This window comes from Cebus imitator, unplaced genomic scaffold (assembly GCF_001604975.1).
Source record: "Cebus imitator isolate Cc_AM_T3 unplaced genomic scaffold, Cebus_imitator-1.0 Scaffold291, whole genome shotgun sequence".
Taxonomy (NCBI): Eukaryota; Metazoa; Chordata; class Mammalia; order Primates; family Cebidae; genus Cebus; species Cebus imitator.
Window position 1 is genome coordinate 3,165,494 of NW_016107606.1, and position 13,361 is coordinate 3,178,854.

General features: G+C 40.6%; 1 long non-coding RNA gene across 1 annotated transcript in view; it reads left to right on the forward strand.

Moving 5' to 3' along the window:
- The window catches only part of LOC108285117, a 237,462-nt gene extending 227,648 nt beyond the window's left edge, over window positions 1–9,814 (forward strand). Inside the window, exons 15-16 of the long non-coding RNA XR_005195984.1 lie at window positions 2,181–2,327; window positions 9,448–9,814. This is a non-coding gene — a long non-coding RNA (uncharacterized LOC108285117). The remainder of the gene's footprint in view (window positions 1–2,180; window positions 2,328–9,447) is intronic.
- The last annotated feature ends 3,547 nt before the right edge of the window (window positions 9,815–13,361 follow it).

A 13,361-nucleotide genomic window follows, 5' to 3' on the forward strand; every position in this document is an offset into this window, starting at 1 on the left:
TTATTTTCTAAAAGATAGGAGCTCTTAAAAAGAAAAGCAGTCATGGGATTATCACACTTAAAAATATTAATAATTACAAACATTTGAAATTATGATGTTCATATATTATGATGTGATTATTTGATATCATCAAAAAATTAATAGATGTTTGTTCACTTTTCCCTAATTGTCTTATAAACAGTTGTTGTTATTTGGTTTTGTTTGTTCGTTTGAATCAGGGTCCACACAAGGCCCATACATTGTAATTGATTATTGCGTCTCTTAGGTCTCTTGTAATCTACAGGTTCTGTCTCATTTCTCCCTTTAAATAATTTTCCTTACCAGTGTTTTACAGAAGCAACTGGGTGGGTTGTCCTGTAGAGTTTCCCACATCTTGGTCTTGCTGACAGCATCTTTGTGGTGACATTTAATAGATTTCTGGTACCGTGTGTTTTCTGTCAATCGGTAGTTGGATGTTGAATTTTGATTAAATTCACAATCAATTTCTTTTGGCAAGGCTACTTCATCAGGGTGCTTTCTTTATCTAGCAGAAAGCCCACTGTGTTTGATTGTCTCTGAAATGTGAGCAGTCATTGGTCATTGCTTAGATGCATTAATTCATTAGGAACTGCAAAATGGTGATAGACTAATTCTGTATTCTGCCTTTTTTTGTTAATTAGTCAGAATAGTTCCATACATCATCAACAATTTCCCTCATCAATGATTTGGTTATGCTAAGGCATAATTCTCATAGAAAAACATGATTAATATGTAATTCTTTACTCTTTACATTTTTTTTTCACCAGTTTTCTAAATAATGTGCTGGTTTGGCAGCAACTTCTAAGGGTAACTATGGATGTTTTTAAATATCATGGATTTAAACATACTGGGTATCATTTGTAAGTTATTAATTCTCAAATTATCTCATTTTTGGCCAATAGAAGTCTGTTCATATTGGCTTCTGAGTTCATTTGACAGATCTCAGTAATGTTTGATAGCTTCCTTGCTTTCAGATATGACAAATTCTCCAGGCTCACTTTGCACATTACTTGCCTCAGACATGAAATGAGTCACTTTGCCAAGGAGCCTGGACTTCTCTTAGTGAGAAGTGGTATTTAGAGATAGCAATCTAGGCACAAGCAGTGCTTAGTGTTCCCGGATTGCTGTTGCTAGGCCTTTCCTGTACTGATGTGCATCATAAAGGTAGTTTTTGTTGAAATTCAAAATTACAGGATTTTCACTTACTATCATCTATCTTCCATATGTATTTCCTTTCTCCCATGTTGAAATTCCTGGTTTTCAAATACACCCACAAAATTGTTCATTTGGCTTATCTCACACTACACCCACGACCATCTCAGGCTTACAATACGAACACTACCACCATTAGTATAATGATAAATAATTTGTTTTTTCCAGTTCTCTTTTTGTCTTAGGCTATATCTTAGTAGGAATGTGCAGCCACATAACTGTGCTTTAAAGCAGAGCTGAGGCACCTTAAAGCACTCTGAGAAGTTCTTCTCCATGTGGTTATGTCAATCACTGGTTACAAATTTCTGTTTCATTTTACTTTGGATATTTAGGGAGTACTTTTTAAAACAAGATATGTTAAAAGAAGTCTCTGCCATCTCCACTCAATTTCCCCACTCCCACTATAAGTAACCACTTAACATTTTTACAGTTTTTCTATTGCATAGATATAGATATACAATGTTTCATGTGGTTATATGAGTTGTACTTACCACCTCAGTTTTCTTGGCTAAATTGTAGTATATTATACAAATCATTTACCATTTTGCTTTTACTTTTTAAACCAATAATATACCCTGGATCACGAAAAAAATTGGATTCAAATCCCATCCATGCCATTTACTCACTATGGACCTTGGGCATGTATCTGAAATGCTCTGAGCTTAGTTTCCTTATCTGTAACATCAGAGCAGTAAGATCCACCACCTAGGGTTGTTGAAAAGGTTATGTGTGCAAGTGTGAACACGGTGGGTAACATACAATAGGTGCTCAATATGTAGTAGCTCTAATGGTTTTATAGATGTTATAATACTTAATAATTTTTATACACTTCTCATTTGATGAGAGCGTTGTTCTTCTCTATCAGTGTTCCACAGTGAAGCTTAAGAGGGGTGGGTGGGAAATTCGAGCATCATTGAATAAGGACTCAAAGAATTATAATGTTAATACAGGCAAGAGCGCTTGGAGACCAGAGCAACTGTCCTGCTCATTCTACAGGAAGAGAAATAGACACCCAGAGGAACAAAGCGATTTGCCTGAGGTCACAAACCAGGGTGATGGAGGTCTGCTATTGATGCCTTGTTCAATTATTTTTCAAGGTAACTTTTCTCTAAAACAAAGTTCATCTTCTGCTGTTCATAGAAGTTTCTCTGTGCATTCCTGCATTCTCTCTGTAAAACGAGAAACTGGGTTAGGGACGGGTCATAGAAACTATGCCTTGAAGAAGTGTTTATTCCATCTCTTGGTATGTAAACACAGCAACAGTGACCGAGGCTGATCCCTATCAGTGAGTAAGGGCTCATTAATACAGTCAGTGGGGGATCCTGGAGATAAAGAGGTTCAAGGAACAGTGCCTTGCCCTCAGGTGGCTTTACAACTATTAAGACAACATCAAGCTTATTTGAAAACCAAGCATGGCCCCCAAAATATGTGGCAGTTTTAAAAATAATTATGCCTTTTAATGACATTGGCTTACTTTCATTGCAACAACCCTAAGAGATGGCCACTATCCTTGCGTCTGTTTTACATATTAGAAAACTAAGGTTTATGTAGATTTTTTTGTGACTCTTCCAAAGTTATACAGCTAATGAGCAGAAAAGCTGGGTTTGAATTCAGGTATGTCTGCCTCCAGCTCCTATGCCCTTTCAAGAGATGGTAACAGAGGTGTGATGCAGTTCCACTTCAACGCATTTGTTTCGATACAAAGAGAAGGATAAAACCTGATAGGGTATTCCAGAACAGTTTGCAATCATTTGATATTTTGTTCATCCACTCATTCATTCATCCATTCATTTATTCCTTGCTTACCAAGTGCCTTAAGAATCTGAACACCAAAGCTAGGCAGCCTGGGTTCGAATCCTGACTCTAACATTCACTTGCTAAGAAGGTGACTTACCTTCTCTGTGCCTCAGTTTCCTCATTAGTGTAAAAAGAATAATAGTATCTACCTTGTGGGCTATTGTGATATTTAAATTAATATGTAAAAGCACTTACATGTAGAGCTATGTAATTGCCACTTGTGCTTCTGCTGCTGCTACTGAGCTGTATGTTTGGTGATTGGTGTTTTAATGGAAAGAATCAGCAGTCTTGGATTCTGCTTTAGCTTTGTCACCAATGAGCTATGTGATTACGGACAAGTTATCTTTAAAGTTTCTCCACCTCCCAGTTTTCTTTTTTGTTTTATTATTAATATTATTTTTAATTTTTTGGAGACAGGATTTGGCTCTGTTACCCAGGCTCGAATGCAGTGGCATAATCACAGCTCACTCAGTCTCAAATGCTTGAGCTCAAGTGATACTCCCACCTGAGTAGCTGGGACTGCAGGCATGCACTACTATGCTCAGCTACTCTTTGTTTTAACTTCTTTTAGAGACAGGGTCTTACTACATTGCCCAGGCTGGAGTGCAGTGGTGCAGTCATAGCTCACTGTAGCCTCAACCTCCTGCCCTCAAGTGATCCTCCTACCCCTGCCTCCCAAGTAGCTGGGAACAACAGTATCCACCATTACATTCACCTATGTTGTTTAAACACTTTTTTTTTTAGAGACAAGGTACCACCATGTTGCCCAGCTTCAACCTCCTGGCCTCAACTGATCCTCCTGCCTCAGCCTCCTGAGTAGCTGAAATTACAGGCACAGGCCATTGTGCCTGTCCCACTTCCATGTTTGAAGGTTTAGAGGGGTCTGTTTTCTCTCCTCTCCTCATTACAAATGTGGGAACTGATCTTAAAAGCGGAGTTTTTTTGTTGTTGTTGAGATGGAGTCTCGCTCTGTCACCCAGGCTGGAGTGCAGTGGCACGATCTTGGCTCACTGAAACCTCTGCCTCCTGGGTTCAAGTGATTCTCCTGCCTCCAAGAGTTTCACTTTGTTGCTCACGCTAGAGTGGAGTGGCATGATCTTGGCTCACTGCAACCTCTGCCTCCAGGGTTCAAGCAATTCTCCTGCCTCAGCTTCCAGAGTAGCTGGAATGATAGGCACATGCCACCACGCCTGGTTAATTTTTGTATTTTTACTAGAGACGGGGCTTCACCATGTTGGCCAGGCTGGTCTTGAACTCCTGGCCTCAAGTGATCTACCCACCTGGGCCTCCCAAAGTGCTGGGATTACAGGCATGAGCCACCGCACCTGGCCACTAAAAGCAGAGTCTTTATAAGCGAGAAGCTCATATAAAAAATATTCTATTTTATTTCAATAGACAGGAAAAGTGAGGCCAATGCATTTCCTATCTTGTGTTTCTCTAAGTGTGATCCTCAGGACACTCACATTAGAACCATCTGGGCTGTTGGTTAAAAACACAGATTCTTGGGCCTCCACCCCGAACTACTAAATCACAGCATCTGATAGTGGAGCCTGGATAAGTAATTACCTGTTTAATATGAATCTCAGGTGATTCTTCTGTGAACTCATGTTTGAAAACCACTGGACAAGAGAGGAGAGAAAAAGAACCCCAACTTTGACTCAGGTACACTAGAGTAGGATTCTGAAAGTTGAATGTGCACATCAGTTAGTTGAGTGTCTTGTTAAAATGCAGATTCAGATTCACAAGATCTGAGATGGGGCCCAAGAGTCTGCATTTCTTTTCTTTTCTTTTCTTTTCTTTTCTTTTCTTTTCTTTTCTTTTCTTTTCTTTTCTTTTCTTCTTTTCTTTTCTTTTTTGAGACAGAGTCTCACTCTGTTGCTCAGGCTGAAGTACAGTGGCCCGATCTCAGCTCACTGCAGCCTCTACCTCCCAGGTTCAAGAGATTCTCTTGCCTCTCATGCCTCAGACTCTTGAGTAGCTGGAATTACAGGCCTGCACCACTACGCCCACCTAATATTTCTTATTTTTTATTTTTAGTAGAAATGGTGTTTCACCATTTTAGCCAGGCTGGCCTCGAACTCCTGACCTCAAGTGATCCACCTGCCTTGGCCTCCTAAAGTGCTGACAGTACAGGTGTGAGCCACTGTGCCCAGACTAAAAGTCTACATTTCTAACAACCTTCCAGGGGATGCCAAACCTGTGGGTCCACAGACCATATTTTGAGTAGCAAGACTTTGGAGACCCACTCATGAGCTGCAGAACCTTGGGAAAGGTATTTAACTTTTCTTATATCCAGTTTATTTTTCTATGAAGAGGGATAAATGGAATGCCTACATCATAGAAATTTTAGTTGGATTAAACCAAATAATGTATACGAAGCTGCTTGTCCTAGCACCAAGCATATGGGAAGCTATAAAAGGGCCTCTGGGTAAATATCACTGTAATAAAAGTTCTATTGACTTAGGCTCTCATGGGGTGCGATGCTGGGAATGTGCATTTTTAACTGAAATCTGGAGGTGACTCTAATGCACAAGGAAGTCGATAACCCTGCACTCTGTCCCTGCCAAGGACAGGAAGAATCCCCAACCTGATTTGAGTTCCCTAAATCCCACTGGCATCTGGTTAGAAAATGTTCGATTCAGAAAACAATGTGGTGGTACTGTCAATAACGCTGCAGCTCCCCAGACAGCAGAGGTAAAGAGAGCTTTGTGAGACAGCTTTCATTACTTTCAAGCACAGGTCCATGGGAAGGTGCCTATTCTCAAGAGTGTCAGAGATGAACCCAAATCATCAAATACATGAGCATGAAAACCTAATCCTACTATGAAGCACATGCACTGGGAGATAAACACGAGAGGCACCTGGAATGGAATGCTGAGTCATAGGCTCTTGAGGGAAGGAGGTTCCTATGGGAGAGAAAACCATTTATAAAACAAACCATTTCCCTTTCCCTCTGGCTATAAACTGACCTGGATTTAGATTCTGAGGCTTTCATTTATTACGTTTGGGAAATGCAATTCAACAAATCTCTATTGAGTATCTATCGTGCCAGGCATTGCACGCGTTATGTACAGGGACTCAAGAATAGCAGGACTGTGTATATTCCTGGTGTGGTGGTGGCGGGTGATAAGTACCTGTACTAATGAATGAATGAGACCATTTTGATTCTGATGAAGGATAGGAAGGGAGTAAGCAAAGATATACAATAGAAAGACACAGAGTGAGACTGTATTTGAAGAGAATCCGGGAAAGCATCTCTAAAGAGATGATAATTTAGCTGAGGCTCCAGCATGAGCATAAATTGGCTCTTCAAAGATGGAATTCTGGAAGAGCATGCCAGGAGGAAGGAACAACAAGTGTGAGGACTCTGAAGAGGTAAAGGGCTCTTGGTTTGTTGGAATAACTGAAGGAAAACTAACATGCCTGGGGATTGTTTGTTGGGGATGATGGAGGGAAGGGGCGGTGGCCTCAAATGAGGTTGAAGGGATGGCAGGTAACGATGGGTAACACCTCTTAAGGACTTTTGTGTACCAGGGACTGTTCTAAATGCCTTTCTTATAATACGTCTTCTAATGCTCTAGAGGAAGGACAGGAAAAATCCCCAGCCTGATTCAAGTTGTCATATCTCCAACAACTCTAATTACATCCATTTTACAGATGATGAAACTGGGGCTCAGAATAGTTAAGCATAGTCAAAGTCAGGTAAGACCTAGCCTACTAGGAGTTACAATGCAATGTCTGTTCCCTGCAAAGTGAGATCAGAAAAGTTAATTTGGGGATCCTTGCCCCAGTGCCTTGCTTTTTCTACTTCCCTCTCCTTATGCTTTTGGTGCTGTTACCTTCCCACCCACCATCCTCACCCCCAAGTTCCCACCCTGGTCAGTCCTACAGAATATTAGAAAGAAGCTGACAGGCTGAAAACTGTAGAGGTAGGTATTCTTTTGCTCATTCGATCACTATGCATAGTGTTTAGTGCACTATGAACAGTGTTTATTTACTATATTTAGCAAAACAACATTTAAGATTTGCTAAAAATTTTTCTCTTTATTTATAGTGACATTTAATAAAGATTGATTCAAGGCAGTGTGGCACAGTGGTTAAAGATAAGAAGTCAGGTTGAGCAGGTTTGAATGTCAGTTTTGCTGTTCATATGTGTCCTTTAGCCTAAGGAGCTGTCAGGTATAGGATACATTTTTAAAGTCATAAAAATGGGTCAGGAGAGACATACTACACTCAAAAATGCTCTTCTGTTGTGAGATTCTCTTTATTCCAGAAATGTTAAAATGTGAGGGGGACTAAGCATGATATTTTAAACCCGAGGAACTAGCATGTGACAGTGGGATGATTTCTCTAAATCTCAGGCTTCCTATCTGTAAAATGGATGCAGTCACACTCACCTGCTGGGTTATTGTGAGCTGTTCTAGATCTGTGAACACAGGCAGATCAAGTATGTGCTTCAGGTCCTAGCAAGAAATAGAAGGAAAATGTGAAAAGTTCAACTTCGATGCATGAGTTCCAAATTTTGTAATGACACATCAGGAAAAAAGCTATTTTTCAAAATGCATGAGGATTTTAATTATTTAATTTAGCATGTATAGTATTTTTTATGTTGAATATGGTTGAGGGGTACAGTGAAATCTTTTCTGTGCCCATGTCTACTAGAAGTCTTATCTGAGCCTTGTTGAGAAGAATAAATGAAATAATGCATGATGGATATTTAACACAGTGCCCAGTATATATCAAGGGCTGCGCAAATATAATTTTCATCATTACTACTCCAGGTTGGGTCTTGGGTTCTCTGCTGGGGAGAAAGAAAGAGCCACGAGTAGGTGACAATCTAATTTGTCACCCAAACTGGGGCAGTTTAGAGAATGCAAGAAAGTGTTACTATTAATTAAACAACAATGATGGGCACTAACTGGGACATCAGGGGCAAGCCAGGGTGTGTAGTTTCCGTAGCCACAAAGTCCAGAAATTTACTCGCTAATGGAGCATTATTAACAAACCCCACTGACCCTCCCCTCATTTCCTGGGATTCAAAGCCTCTCCGAGGCATGAACAATAATCTACCCATCTGAGATTTCTCTACTGAAGTTAAAGCTTCACATAACAAAAGATCTTCCCTTGCCCATTTTATTATAATACATTTTTTTTTTTCAAAAAATTTCAGCAGCCATGAGGATACTGTTCTCTGTGATGGAACAGTGAAACTCCTCTCCCATCTGGGGAGAAAATACTTACATTCTAAATTATAATGTCACAAGGAGAAAAAGCCGTTAATTTCAGACTCCACTAACCTGGGATTTGTATTAACTTGGACAGAGCTTGGAACTGATACTCCCTTTTGCATTAGCTAATAGTAAAATACATTTTTAAAAAGGCACTTTTTTCCCCAATGCGCATTGAAGAGAAGGCTAGATACAGTGTTTAGAAGGTGTTAAAAACTACATGGTAATAATATAGTTAGAGTGATTACTATGTCACAAGCTAGGCTTTTTATGTGTATTAATTGATCTAATTCTCCGGACAGCCCTGTGAAGTTGGCACAAACACAGGAAGGTGAGGCCTGGAAAGACGTGCTTCATTTTGCACAATTATTAAGAAAACTATGGAGCCCAAACAGAAGCAACTATTCTCTACTATATCTCAAGAAAAAGAAGCTGTTTTACTTACAGATAATTGACATGAGAGGTATCAGACTTATCCAGGGGATGCAGAAGAAATAAAACAACGTGCAGCTCAAATTTTACCTTTACTATGAAGCCCAAAGAACCTTGGACATTCAGCTTATGTTCTCATGTTAAATTTCTCAGTTTTGCCTTCCCCCTTGACTTTGAGCATCGAATAGTTTTATGCACATTTGCCACACTTGGCATTTCACACATTGCCTGGCACTCATGTCAGTGCTCACTCATTGGTTATGTTTGTTGTGGGCTGTCTATGTGGCAGGTGCTATGCCGCATACCAGTGATAAGCAATGAAGAAGACTCACATGGTTCTTGCCCTTACTGAGCTCATCAGCTCATACCCCTAATGCATCATTGTTCAATGAATAGTCTTAGGAAGAGCAAACTGAGCCATCAAGTTGGAGGAGCCTTAAGTTCCCTCTAACTTGCCTCAGAGTCTCTGACAGGACACAGCCTTTAGGTTAGGATAAGAGTGAAAGCAGGACTCTTGACAAGGCAGGTAGAAATAATACACTTCTCACCCCCCACGATGTGTACAGGTCTTCTGAGGCACTTGTGAACAACACAGATTTCAGACTCTGCTCTTAGAGAATGTGATTTAATGGCCCTGGGGCACCCCAGAGAGTTGATTTATAAATTCAAGAAGTATTTCCTGAGATCCTCTTATGTGACAGGCACCATTTGGGACCCTGGGGTTCAGAAGTTAATAAGCTAGATGTGTTCTTATTCTCAGGGAATTTACATCCCAGTGGGGAAGATGAAGAAACAAACAGATGAATAAAGAAGATGATTCCAACTTGGAAAAACAGTGATGAAGTAGGTAATGCATTGGAGGATGACCTGAAGGAAGGTGTAAGAGACTACCTTATGCATGGACCTGAGAGACTGGGTCAAGGGAGACCTAAATGAAAAAAGGACACTTGAGTTGATTCTTGAACTACGAGAATAGGTAAGTCATGCAAAGAGCTGGGGAAGAGGGGAAGATTCTGAAGGATTGTCATGAGCAAGGAATAGAAAGGAGACCAGTTTTAGGGACCAAGTGCAGTGGCTCACGCCTGTAATCTCTGCACTTGGGAAGGCTGAGGTGGGTGGATCACAAGGTCAGGAGTTTGAGACCAGCCTGGCCAACATAGTAAAACCTTGTCTCTACTAAAAATACAAAAAACTTAGCCGGGCATGGTTGTCGGTACCTGTAATCCCAGCTACTCTAGAGGCTGAGGCAGGAGAATCACTTGAACCCCAGAGGCAGAGATTGCAGTAAGCCAAGATTGTGCCACTACACTACAGCCTGGGCAACAGTGCAAGACTTCATCTCAAAAAACAAAAGAAAAAAAAAAGAAAAAGAAAAAAGAAAGCAGACCAGTTTTGGAATAAAGCAAACAGCAAGATGAGGGCAGAAAGGTAGGTGGGGGCTAGATCCTATCTTCCAGGCCATGAAAAACTGTGATCCTTGCTCTACACTTTGAGAATGAGAAATGTTGACCAGTGGCTCTGCCCCAACCAAAGAAATGGGCTTCCAGGAATTTTACCTTCTCACCTTTCCACCCTTCCTGGCATTAGCTGTTCTCAGAGTAGCTGCCATGCAGCCATCTTCCATGCAGCCATCTTTCTTTGTCACCTGCATTACCTAAGGTCTAAGAGCAAGTGTTTGGTGAGGAGCTGTGACAGTCAACACAGTCACCTCATAAAAGGTTATGGCTCACTAAGTAAGTGGCATAACACTCCTTTTGAAGCCCTGGTGCCCTGAGGAAGAGAGATAGCTGTTTCCTCTGCTCTCATGAAGGACTTAAGCCTTCTTCATATTGAAGAGCTTCCATAAACAAAACTAGAGATTACTGGATATTCCCACAAAAATTGTTTGTGTAACTGAAAAGTGTCTGTATAAAGGAGAGCTCTTGGTGTTGGCGATTGGCATAAAAAATGTTCCCCCCTGAGGCCCGGGGGGCCAGAGGGCCAAGGCAGATTCCCAAGTAGCATGGGATTATCCTTCCTGGGTTAACCTCATTCTAAGAGATGAGTCTTGAACTTGTGGAAGTAAGCCTCCACCTCAAACTTCTGATCCACCACTGAGTTTATACTGTATGGTATTGTCTCTCTGGGCAGCTCTGGGTCTCTCTTGAATTAGAAATGCGTGCTGATTTATCTTTTCCAGGTGGCAGCACACTATTCTTCTTGGCTTGCTCTTGCCTTGTGAAACCTGTTTTATATTCCCCCAAATGCAAGATTATGGAGAACCTCTGGAATCTTCCAGAGAATGCAGGATGACACTAGATGTTTCTTCCTAACAAGTCCTTTGCAAACATTGTTATATATCTTTTAGGCTCAGGCAAGTCCTCCATTTGTCTCTGAGAACTGCCCTGTCCTTTAGCTGTCATGTCTATAAAAGGGGATCTTTGCCTTCCAGGTGGCCATGGTACGAACACGTCCCCTAAAATTCCTGTGTTGGAAACTTAATCCCCAGTGCAACAGTGTTGGAAGTGGGGATCTGCAAGAAGTGATTAGGTCATGAGGCTCTGCCTCATGAACGGAATAATGTTGTTATTGTGGGAGTGGGATCCTGATAGTGTGAGCTTTGCCTATTTCTTCTCTTTCTTTGTCTCTCTTCCCTTTCACCTTCTGCCATGGAATGATGCAGCAAGAAGGCCTTCACCAGGTTTGAGGCCCTTGACCTTGGACCTCCCAGCCTACAGAACTATAAGAAATTAATCTCTATTCTTTATAAATTACCCAGTCTCAGGTATTCTGTCATAGCACAAAATAGACTAAGACACTGGCCAAGGCTGATTGGATGAGGTATGAACAAGTGACTCAATATGAGCCAATCAGATTCTGTCCTGAAAGCTTGACACAGAGATTTGGAGATGCCAATCCTTTCCCTGCTGGCTGCTAGAAAAAAAAGACATTGAACTCTAGATCTGTGCTGTCTGGTTTGGTGGCCACTAAACACTGGCCATCTGAAATGTGACCAATCCAAATTGAAATATGTTATAAGTGTAAACTACACATTGGACTTCGAAGACTTAATATAAAGAAAAAATTTAGAATGCTATCTCATTAAATTTTTATATTAAATTACATGTTAAATGATATTATGAATATATAGATTAAAATATATTTCTAATATTAATTTTTCTTTATTTGGCTTCCTTTAAATGTGGCTACTAGATACAAAGTATATAATTACATTTGAGACTCACAAATGTATATCCATCAGAATGTGCATCTCTTGATCTTGTCCCATGTGCCAGGAAAAAGAGAGAAAACCAATCTAGAGAGAAAGAAGGATGAAGCAAATGGTCAGAGAGATGCAGATACAAATGAACATGTGGTTCTGGAGGGAGTTAGAGGAGGGAGAAAGAAAGAAAATAAAGAGGAGGGTTTGTGGTAGGTGGGGGGACAGAAGAGTTAGAATAAAGACAGAAGTTAAGTGACAGAAAGATTCTTCCTGGGTTTCTGATGACATTTCATTTCTTGGTTTCAGTCCATGGAGAGGACTGTCAGCACTTCCTATCACTGGGTTTCAGGAGACACCTCCATGCTCTTATATAATACATTCTCCTTTTTTTGGCTTAAGTGTATTCGAGCTTGCTTGCAACTAAAATATATACTTCTTATGCTTCTAAGACATAATGATCAATAGATTGCTGAAATATAAGAAGGTTAAAGAGTCTAGATATCATGATACAGTGTAGGGCAGATGCCTGGTGCACATGCTACCACTTTCTTATCCCATAGTGTATTAGACAATCAACCCTATGCATGACCTTAGAATCTTTTTCAATGCTAGATCTTTGGCCAGCCACCACCAATAGACAAAATGTATAATTACATTTGAGACTCACAAACGTATTTCCATCGGAATGTGCAGCCCTTGATCTTGTCCCATGTGCCTGGAAAAATGGCATATGAGGAAAATCCTATTTGTTGTTCCTGGGAAAAATCATTGAAGTAGATGTCATAGAGACATAGGTCTCTGGTCTTGCTGAGACATGAATTTGTTTTGCCTTTAGTTAAATCATTTTCCTTCTCTGAACCTCAGTTACCTATTTTATAAAATGGCAATAATAATCATATCTACCCACAGGATTGCCGTGAGAAACAGATATAGTAATAGAAATGAAAGCCCTTGGGAAATAGAAACACAGGTGTGAGTTGCTATTTCTGACTGAAGCCCTTAGCATTCAGAGCCAAGTTAGGTCACAACTCCTTTGAACTTAGCCTCAAGACTAAGGAGAAGTGTCCTATCATAAGTACCTAGGCTGTGGAAGCAATTCCCAGTAACTCCAGCAAATGAAATGAGGTTGTTTCTAGAAGCCAACAAGGCACATCAATTTCGTGTCTTCTTGTTTGATTTTATTTTCTGCACAGGGAATGTTGGCACTAAGAGGCAGGACTGACAAGGAAGATTTTGGGAAATGACTCATTTGGAATTTGTTGGAGGAGTCTGAAACTGGTGAAACTTCAGCCTTGGGAACAACAACAAAAAAGTGTGTGTGCGTGTGTGTGTGTGTGTGTGTGTGTGTGTGTCCCTAAGTACTGTGCTGTCCCTGCAGCATGTAGAAAGCAGTTTTCAGGGAGTGAGGGCACAATATAACTGGTTCTGGGCTAACACAAGTGATGTTTTTTCTTCAGTGGTTGCAATGTTTG